Here is a 9,625-nt window from a genome sequence, read left to right on the forward strand (position 1 = left end):
TGTATCCTGCCCGTTCCATTGCTGCATTGAACACGATAATGAATTAGCCATTACTAAACTCATCATATGTAACCATATCGAAGAATATAATGAACCAAAGTACTTACCGGTAAACTAGTACTAAGTGGCCTCCGAACAGGCCATCGTTCCCAACACCGAACCTGGAGTAGGTACGAGCAACCCCAAGGTTCACGTACACTGAGGTGTGATGGCAGGCAATGCATAGCTATCGATACGTCCATGCCAGGACTGCGTTGCCCTAGCTATACGCTGCTATGTTCTCCCACGGCTGGCGTAGTATGTCAAGGAAGATCTAGCTGATAGTGTTGCCCGAGGCGTCTGGGAAGAGAAAAACACCAAGAAAGTGCCAGAGCCAAACTCGAGCGAACCTGTCGGTCTGAGCCTCCTCATCCTGTGGGTCCAAGTAATCAAAGCGCTCCGTGATCTAGGACAATGAAACATCGGAAGTTTTCCTGAAATTACCAAACAAAATGAGACCCGATGGCTATAGGAAAGCAATGCAAGTATTAAATAAGCTTTAATTTCTCACTTATTTTTCTTGGAAGCCTCGTCATCCGGTGGAAGAAAGCCAGTAAACTAAGACACCAACTCTCTCCGGTGATAGTTGTCAACTATCCCTATCACTAGAAGTCCCCCCAACCGAAGGCCAAAAATAGCCTTCACGTCTTGCATGGTCAAGGTCATCTCGCCACAAGGTAGGTGGAACGTGTGGGTCTCAGGCCTCCACCTGATATAAGAATAGAACAACTGTTACTTGCCTGAAATTTGTTACAAGAAAGTTTACGTACAAAGAATGTACTCGCACTTGTCTACAGCTGCAGTAAGTAGAGCTGGGTCAAGGGGCGAAAGACCGTGGTTGACAACACGGACAAGCTCGAGGAAGCCGGCACGCCGTATGTACGGCGCGTAACACTCGTCCCACTGGTGCGCCCTGGTGTGCGTGCGGGACCTCAAAGGAGGCAAGGCCACCTCTGCGTTGTTGTCACTCAAGATATATGCTCGGTGCTGGTCGTCGTACTCCACCTCAAGAATGGGGTACAACGGGTGCTGCGTGGGTGGGGCCATCCTGTTACAAATTGATAAAAAAAAGCATTAGAGTATTCAAATTAACAAAATTCAAATTAACATTATATAGCATTATAAAATTTGAACTACTTGTTATGCAATACGAACACAATATGAAAGCACGTGTATATATTCAAAGTAACATTAATATACATATCACGCACTTGTAACATAAACAACTTCACTAGGAATATAAGCATTTGACGAAACTTCATAAAGTCATCAAAATCGACGTATCACGCACTTGTAAGTACCGACGTTTGTAAACTAGTAGGTATACCCAAAATCTCTAACTAAATAACTAACTATAAACTAATTAATAAATACCTAATCAATCCCTAAACCCAAATTCCTAACTATACTAGAACACACAACCTCGAACCTAAAAACTACCTACGTAAATCACAAACAAATTCACTAACGTAACTATCCTAAATCAGTAAGTATCCTAAATTTGACAAACTATCATATATCAATAACAATCATAAAACCCTAACTATCCTAAATTACTAACTATCATAAATCACTAATTATCCTCAATCACTAATTATCCTAAAATAATAATAATCAAAATAACATGAAATCGAGAGGGAGGTACATTAGGAGCTGACGGCCTTGACGTGCCGACGCTCGTGGCGCGGCCGGCGCGGGTGTTGCGCGGTGGGACTGGCGGGGTGCGGCGTGGACAAGCGGGCGTGACCGGCGCGGGCCCTGCGCGGCAGGAGTGGCCGGGCACGGCGTAGGTGGCCGCGGGAGCTGCGCGGTGGCGGGGTAGAGGCGGCTGGCGGTGGGCGGGCGGCCTCACTATGGGGTTTTATTTGGCGCAGCTGTGCCATGCTCCGTGGCGCGGCACTGCCGCGCCAAGATCGGTGGCGCGGCAGGACCTACGCCGTTAGCGGTCAGCGGACCATGTTACCGCCATGTTAGCCCTGTACCGGCGCGGCACAGACATTTGGCCGCGCCAGGACAATAGGCACGGCCAAAAGTGTTAGTTTTTTTTAAAAAACCCGACCGTGTTAGATTTAAATTTAGTTTACAAAAAGTGTTAAAATTAAAAAAAATCACTCCTCCCGCCCGACACCCCTCCCACCCACCCGACGCTCCTCGCGGCTCCCATCATAGTCCGCCTCCACCGGGCTTGCCTGCTTCAAGCTGGCCTACCAGCCGTGCGCATGAGCACGTGGTCGCTCGCCGGTCCCGCGCCCTAGCTACGCTCGCCTGCTCCGCGCCCCTGCCGCACAACTAACCTACTGGCTCAGATGCCAGCGCGCCAAGCACACGCAGACACGCTCACGCTGCATGCTGGGCTCACGCTGCGTGGAGGCGATGGCGCTGGTCACGCCCATAGTCTGATTAACGAAATGCATTGGCAGAGCTACTTCAGAGTTTCTAGTCATCACGCCACATCAGTATAAGAAGACAACGTGAAGAGATATGAACCTAAATGATACAACATAAAAAGTTTATGAACCTAAAAATCCACCTTCAAAATTGATGAACCTAACTGAAACTCGCTCGTAAGTTAATAGGCCTCTAGCCCAGCCAGAATGTGAGCATGCTACAAGTTAATGAAACTTTATAGGGGCCTTCTATCCACACTTTTTTAACGAAGGATTTTTTGTGGACCTAACCTAACTGAAATCACGTCAATCAAAGATCTATAACTAGCTAGAGATATAAAATAAACTCAAGATATAAAATAAACGAGGGAAGGGAGGAGGCGCGTTGCGCCCGCCACCGTGGAGTTTTTGGTAGGCAAGTGGAGGCAGCAATTTGCTAGATGCAGAGCCGCTGACGTGTGGGGCCTCTACCGCAGAGCAGGAGGTGGGAGTGGGAACAGGCCCGAAGCGCAGGATGCGGATGGATGTGCAGGGTAACAGTAGCAATGGTGCCATACATCTACGCATGTATATATCTTTATTTAATTTATAGACAAGCTCTCTTATACAGAAAGACGAGAATTGATTTAGCCCTAACTTTGTGACCAAGAGCGGACCTAGGATACAAGGAGCGGAGGCACGTGCCCCTACTTAATTCTAGGTTTCTAAAGAAAATATGTCTTCTTTTGTGTAGTTGTAGAGGTCCATGAGTAAAAGGTCACCGCTCAAATTTTATTGTTGGTGCAGAAAGTGACCAACTAGTAAATATTTGTAGTTTTGCTGTACGTTGTGATCGGAGGTGGCCTAGCGCTCAATGGCACAGGATTTATACTGGTTCAGGCAACATGCCCTACGTCCAGTCGGGGTCAGTCGGTGACTTTATTCCTGAGCCTAGGCGCTCAAAGTCTGTAGTGGGGGTACAAATGAGAAGGAGAAAGAAGGGGGTGTACACGAGGTTCAGTTGGCTCCGATCAGAAGGGTTGGAGTCGAAACTTGGTGGTCCTACAGTTGTAAGGTGTTGATGTCGATCTAGTGAGTCTGAGCTTGAAGAAGTCGACTTGGGTTAACTGCCTCTGTTTGGAGGGAGCACATCCCCTTTTATAGAAGAAGGGGATGGCTTTACAAGTGGGAGGGAGAGAAAGTACAGACGTTTCTAAGCCTTGTTGCCCACGCCGATGGGGACGGGACAATGGTGGGCGCTCGCAATACTATTGATGTCACTACAGAATGTCAGGTACATGTGGGAGGTTGAACTGCTTTCTTCAAGACTAGAGGACGTTGGTACCTGCAAAAATGCTATCTCGCCGACTGGAACATGGCTTTACCATGTTCACTTGATAAGGTGAATTCCGGCACCCACAATACTGTTGATGCCCAGAGGCACGTAGGGGGTCTTACCGTATGGGTGTTTTGATCGGCGCCTACAATACTATAGAGGTAAATGTTGGCGCCTACAATACTATTTGTGGTAGGGCCATTGTAAAGCATTGTTCCATAGGGTATTGTCCCTGGTGCCATGGTTTGACTTGCGAGCCCCGTCTTGTCTTCCTTAGTACGCCTTCTGGTTCTTTCTGAGTGGGCGTCCTCGGTCGGATGGCCCCAGTCGGTACTAGCGCACCAGTTGGAGAACAGCGATGGGCAGGATTTTCTATGAACCCCGGTCGGAGACACAGGGTCAGAGTCGGAGGCGGTCCTTAGGTCAAGCTTGCCGAGTGGAGGCCGTGCTAAGGCGGTCGGGGCCTGACACTAGTGCTCCGATCGGAGAGGCCATTCGGAGTTGGCCTGAGCCAGAGCTAGTGCTCCGGTCGAAAAGATAGGCTGGAGGCGACCAGGGCCTGAAGCGAGTGCTCCGATCTGTTGAATTTAGACTCTTGGGCCGGTCCAGAAGAAAAAAAGGCCATCCTCCTGGGCCGAGCCCTAGCATGGAAGCCGGTCTCCGAGGGACCCTGGGTTTATGAACCCGACAGGAGCCCCCAAGCCCCCAGGCGATTCGGGTAGAATCGTCCGGGGGATTTTTGTCTTGCCCCCATGGGTGTAGCCCCTAAGCCCCAGGGTGGTTCGTGCTGAACTGGCTAGGGGGTGTTTCTGAGTTTGTCAACGGGGGATGTTTTTTCTGTTTTGTCGGCGGGTGCGCATGAGCGCACCTGTGGGTGTAGCCCTCGAGCCCCAGGTGGTTCGAACCGAACCAGCTAGGGGTGTCATCTCAGCAGGCGTGTATGCGTGTTTTTTAGTTTTGAGACAAAATTTTGTTTAACCACGGTGTTGTTGCACGCCGTGGGATTGGGTGAGTCGGAGTGGTGAATGGACCATGGCGTCGGTGCGCGCCGTGGATAGGATCGAGGTGGAATCGTGAGTAGACCTAGGCGTCGGTGCGCGCCGTGGATCAAGAGAGTTTTAGTTTTAGTTAGTGAAGCCGTTACGCGAGTTTAGGAGTCATGGTCCCAAGAGCCATAGCCGGATGTCGCCGATCCTGTCGACGCGAGTTTAGGAGTCACGGTCCCAAGAGCCGTAGCCGGATGTCACCGATCCTATCGACGCGAGTTTAGGAGTCGTGATCCCAAGAGTCGTAGTCGGATGTCGCCGATCCTGTCGACGTGAGTTCAGGGTCGCAGTCCTAGGGTTTATTTAGAGTGCAGTGAAGCTGTCTGGAGTTGTTATGAAGATGTTGTTAGTTTAGTTAAAGATCAGACGAGGCAGTACTCGTGGGTCCTAGCGTCGGTGCGTGTCGGGGACTAGGTGAGTCATAGTCGTGGATCTAGCGAGTTTGAGGTCGCCATCCTTGGCTTTTTTCTTGAGCCCCCGAGCCCTGTCGGGCCTTCGTAGGGGTCAGCATGAGTTTATGTGTGTTTACCCTATCCTCGGTTCCTCACAACCAGAGGGGCTGAGTTTTGTCTTCTGTCCCGATCGCTCGGGCTCGAAAGACTAGCTCGGTGAGTTGTTAACGGGTGTGATCGAGTGGAATCCGGGTCCGTCGTTCGTGATGGGGTCGGCATAGCCCTCTTGTGACATTCCACTACTCGTTTACCTACAACCTAATAGATGCCTAGGTTGTTCCGGAGACCAACCTGGGTGGCCTTTCGGCCTCCCCTCGATGGAGATTCTATGGGCTTGGCAAGAGGTTTAGGATCAAATGAGAAGGTTGTGATGACCTAGTCTGCCAGACCGGGCGAGTGCCACACAAGGCTCATCTATGGTTTTCTCCCCTAGCTATATTTCGGTTGCTCATATCGAATGAGGCAACCGCCACTTCGTGACGTAATCACAGAACGTTCTGATGCATTTCACTGCATGTGCGATGCTTAGTTCTCGAGCCCCTGGGTGGTTCATGCCCTAACCATCCTGGGGGTTCAGGCGTATGGTATGAAATGCGTGTATGGATGTATGAAATGATTATAAAGAAATAGAGGGGGTTTTACAGTGTTTACCTTTGATAGTTTTGAGTGATAGGGCTCAGAGAGCTTCAGTCAGAAATGTCCGACCGGGACCCGAGCTCGTCATTCATGACGGAGTTGGTGTGGCCCACATGGGGCGTCTCTTCGCTTCCTACCTATGTCCCGGTGCTTATCCTGAGTGAATCGATCGACTTAGGAGGCTGGTTGATCTCTCTTGGTAGAGATCTCACTGTTGGATCTTTCCAAGTCTGGCTTTGACAACTAGAGTGACGAGGTTTGGAGAGCTCCAGTCGGAGACGTCTGACTAGGACCTGCGCTTGTCAATCATGGGTTAGCCCTTGTGTGAACAGTTTTGTTTTAATGAACACATGCTCACCTTGGTGACCTGAGAGATGGGGTTCGGATAGCTTCAGTTTGGAAATGTCTGACCGAGACCTGTATCTCAGGTGCTTATCCTGAGTGAATTGATCTACTCAGGAGGCCGACTGATTTCTCCCGATGGAGATTTCGCTATTGGATCTCTCTAGGTCTAGCCTAGGGAGATGGGGAGTCATCCGCGTGCGGTGGCGCTTCGGTTTTCATGCCCGTCGTGCGGTAGTGGTTGGTCGTGCGGTAGTGGTGGGCCATGTCCTAGTCATGTCCCACCTGATCAGGAGTCATTTCGTCACGCTGGGCACGTCCCGTCGGTTAGGGGGGCATCCCATCTGCATTAAATGGAAAGAGAGAGAGAGAGAGAGAGAGTTTCTTGCCCTGCCGCTTCGCCTTCCTGATCGGCACGTCCTTTCCTAACCGCTACTCCCCTTCCTTTAAGTAGGAGAAGAGAGAGGGTGTTTGCCTTGTTCTTTTGCCTATTCGTCGTCTGCTGCCGCCGCCTTTCTTTTTGCTCCTCATCGAGAGCGTCCCTGAGAGCTGTGGAGGTCTCTAGGAAAGGAAGGGAGAGAGAGCGAGGGAGAAGAGGAGAACTCACTGATCCTTTTCGCAAGCCAGAGCAAGATGTTAGACTAGAGGTCATCCACCATGAGGAAGTCGGTGCTGGAGTCTTTCGTCGAGAAGGGTTTTCTACCATCGCAGGAGGTGGTGCACTGGAGGGTCCCTGGGGGAGAGGAGTTCCCGCGACCTCGTCCCGGCAAGGTGGTGTCCTTCCTTACCTTTCATGAGCACGGGCTAGGATACCCCATGCACTGGTTTCTGCGCAGGCTCCTTAATGAGTGGGATTTGGAGCTGCAACACCTCAATTCGATGGGGGTGCTGCATATCCCTAGTTTCATCACCGTCTGTGAGGCTTTTCTCGGGATGGAGCCACACACGGATCTCTTCCGACGGTTCTTCTCTGGGAGGACCTTAACGGCGGGGAGCTCGGTTGAGGTCACGCCGGTGGGGGGTTTCGCCCTTCAAAGGAAGCCAAGCGTAGGAGGTTCGTACCCTGTGTACACCCCTTGTAGTTCCAACTAGGGGTGGCATGGGGAGTGGTTCTACATCAGGAACCCGGAGGCTACGCCATTCCCGGCGTTTACCGGTAGGAGGCCAGAGGAGCGGGAAAGCTGGTCATGGGGTTGCGGCCATAAGGAGAGGCACAAGGTGGAGGCCATCGAAGAGGAGCTCTAGAAGCTCATGAGGCACGACCTTGACAAAGTGCGGGTGTTCTACACCCTCTACCGCTGCCGGATTGCGCCATTGGCGGAGAGGACGCAACTGATGTGGGAGTACGGTGGCCGATCAGACCCTAACCGTGCGTCACCGGAGGAGTTGCCAGATGATGAGGTCTGGAGTCGTGTCGGTCAGGTGCTGCAGCTGAGGCCTAGGGAGATGGTTGCAGGAAAACCCATACCGCTCAATGCCTTGATCGTGTCCACATTGGTGCGTTCCCTTGTTTTTGTTCGTGCTTCTTCTCTGCTCTTTCCTATTTCTTTGATCTGGTTCATTCGTTCCATAGGGGCTTGGGAGGTATAAGTCCCGACTGTACCTTCCTAAGGGTTTGGAGGGTGTGGCTCGACAGATCGCTCAGAAGAAGGCAGTCGAGGCTCGGAAGAAGAAAAAGAATAAGGAGATCCTGCGGAAGCAGGAGAAGGAGCAGGAGATCGTCCGGCGCACAAGGGCCGGGGAACGTAGGAGCAACGTCAAGTCAGAACTTTCATCAGATGATCCTATGGATCTAAATGATATGGTCTTCTCCGGCGAGGTGGAGAGTGGGGGGATTGTTGCGACCTTGGCGGAGCGTCGCGATACCGCGATGTCGTCCGTTAGTGATGAGCTGGTGGTCGCGCGTCATGTGGCGGATCCCTCATCGAGGAAGCATGCAGTGAGCATCGAAGTGGACACGATCATCATGCCCCTTGGCAGCATCGCTGGCCCTGTCCCCACCTATCGTGGACGTGGCGGAGCAAGGCGAGCGGTCTGCTGAGGGGCAGACTGACACTCGCACGTCGCTTGGATCGGTGCCAATGCATGACTCATGGCCAGGGGAGGACCTACCTGCTGCGGGCGTAGTCGAGCATGCCGAGCAATCTAAGGGGCGGACTAGAGCATGTGTGCCGCGTGAGTCGTAGTCGGAGGATACTACGCCTGTTGCTCCGATCGAGGATTCCCGAGCTAGGGGTCTGGATGACCTGCAGCTCGGGTAGGAGCTGGTAGGGATGACTTTGCCCCCTACCAAAGTAAAGGAGCATGGGTCGTGGTCCAGGAGCGGTCCTCGACATGCTGGCGCGTCGAGGTCGAGGTCAGCCTTCAGAGTTGTGCCAGTCGCCACCCGGTATGTCTTTGTCCGTTGCCTTTTGTTTTTTTGCTGGTTGAGCTTTTTTTGGAGTGTGATTGACCCATACCTTCCGTCAGTGGCCTGGGGATGCCGGGGATGAGTATTGCCCCGACTACCGTGCAGGAGACATGGAAGCCCATTCTACAGCGTGTCATAGCGGCAAGACCTTCTGTTCCAGGGATGGTGCCCTCTGGTTCGGCTGTTGATGAGGCGGCGACTATGGCATTGGTGTTGGCGGTGATCCCGGTGCTGATGGCAATGGTGGCATCGGAGGTGACTCTTGCGGCAGAGGCAAGGGATACCGAGCTTCCTGCCTTGCCGAGTGGAGGGTCGCGTGGCTTACCCTTGCCATCGGAGCCGAAGGCACCGAGGGAAGATGTGGCCTGGCCAGGGTCAGGACGCCCGACGGTGGCCCAGGCCAATGAGGTGGTGGAGATCCCATCTGATGACGAGGCGGATGTCCCGGCGGAGCCATCGGTGCCGTTGCGGCAACCCACCGGTGATGTCATGGCGGAGCCATTGGTGCCGTTGCAGAGCCTGGCGGTGGTCTAGTCAGTAGCTAGGACCTCTGGCGGGCTGGTGGTGTCACCACGGGACCTGGCGGTTGCACGGTTGGAGGCTAGGCCCTCCAGCAAGGTGTCGGAGGGTGACCTAGAGTGGCCCTGCCCTAAGCACCCAGCGAACACGCGGTTCATCCTCTGGGACTCCCGGGAGCGTTAGCTCTAGGACATCTTTTGGGGGCAAGGGCATGTCACGATATCTAAACTCACCAAGCTGACCGCGTAGCTTGAAAGCACCCAGAAGCAGGCTCTGTTTGCCCGGCAGTTGGTTGAGGGCGACATGCAGCTCGCGGCGGAGGTCAGTTTTTGGTGCTTGTCCTTTACCCTTTGGATCCGTTGTCGGTTGTTTTTAGCGTGCTTGCCTTTTGTAGGAAATAAGGAAGACATCATCCTGCAAGTCCCACTTCCTCTGGTTGGAGTACGCCTGGATGGCCGAGCTCGAGCGTCGGGCGGAGT

Source organism: Miscanthus floridulus, chromosome 1 (genome assembly GCF_019320115.1).
Source record: "Miscanthus floridulus cultivar M001 chromosome 1, ASM1932011v1, whole genome shotgun sequence".
NCBI classification, from domain to species: domain Eukaryota; kingdom Viridiplantae; phylum Streptophyta; class Magnoliopsida; order Poales; family Poaceae; genus Miscanthus; species Miscanthus floridulus.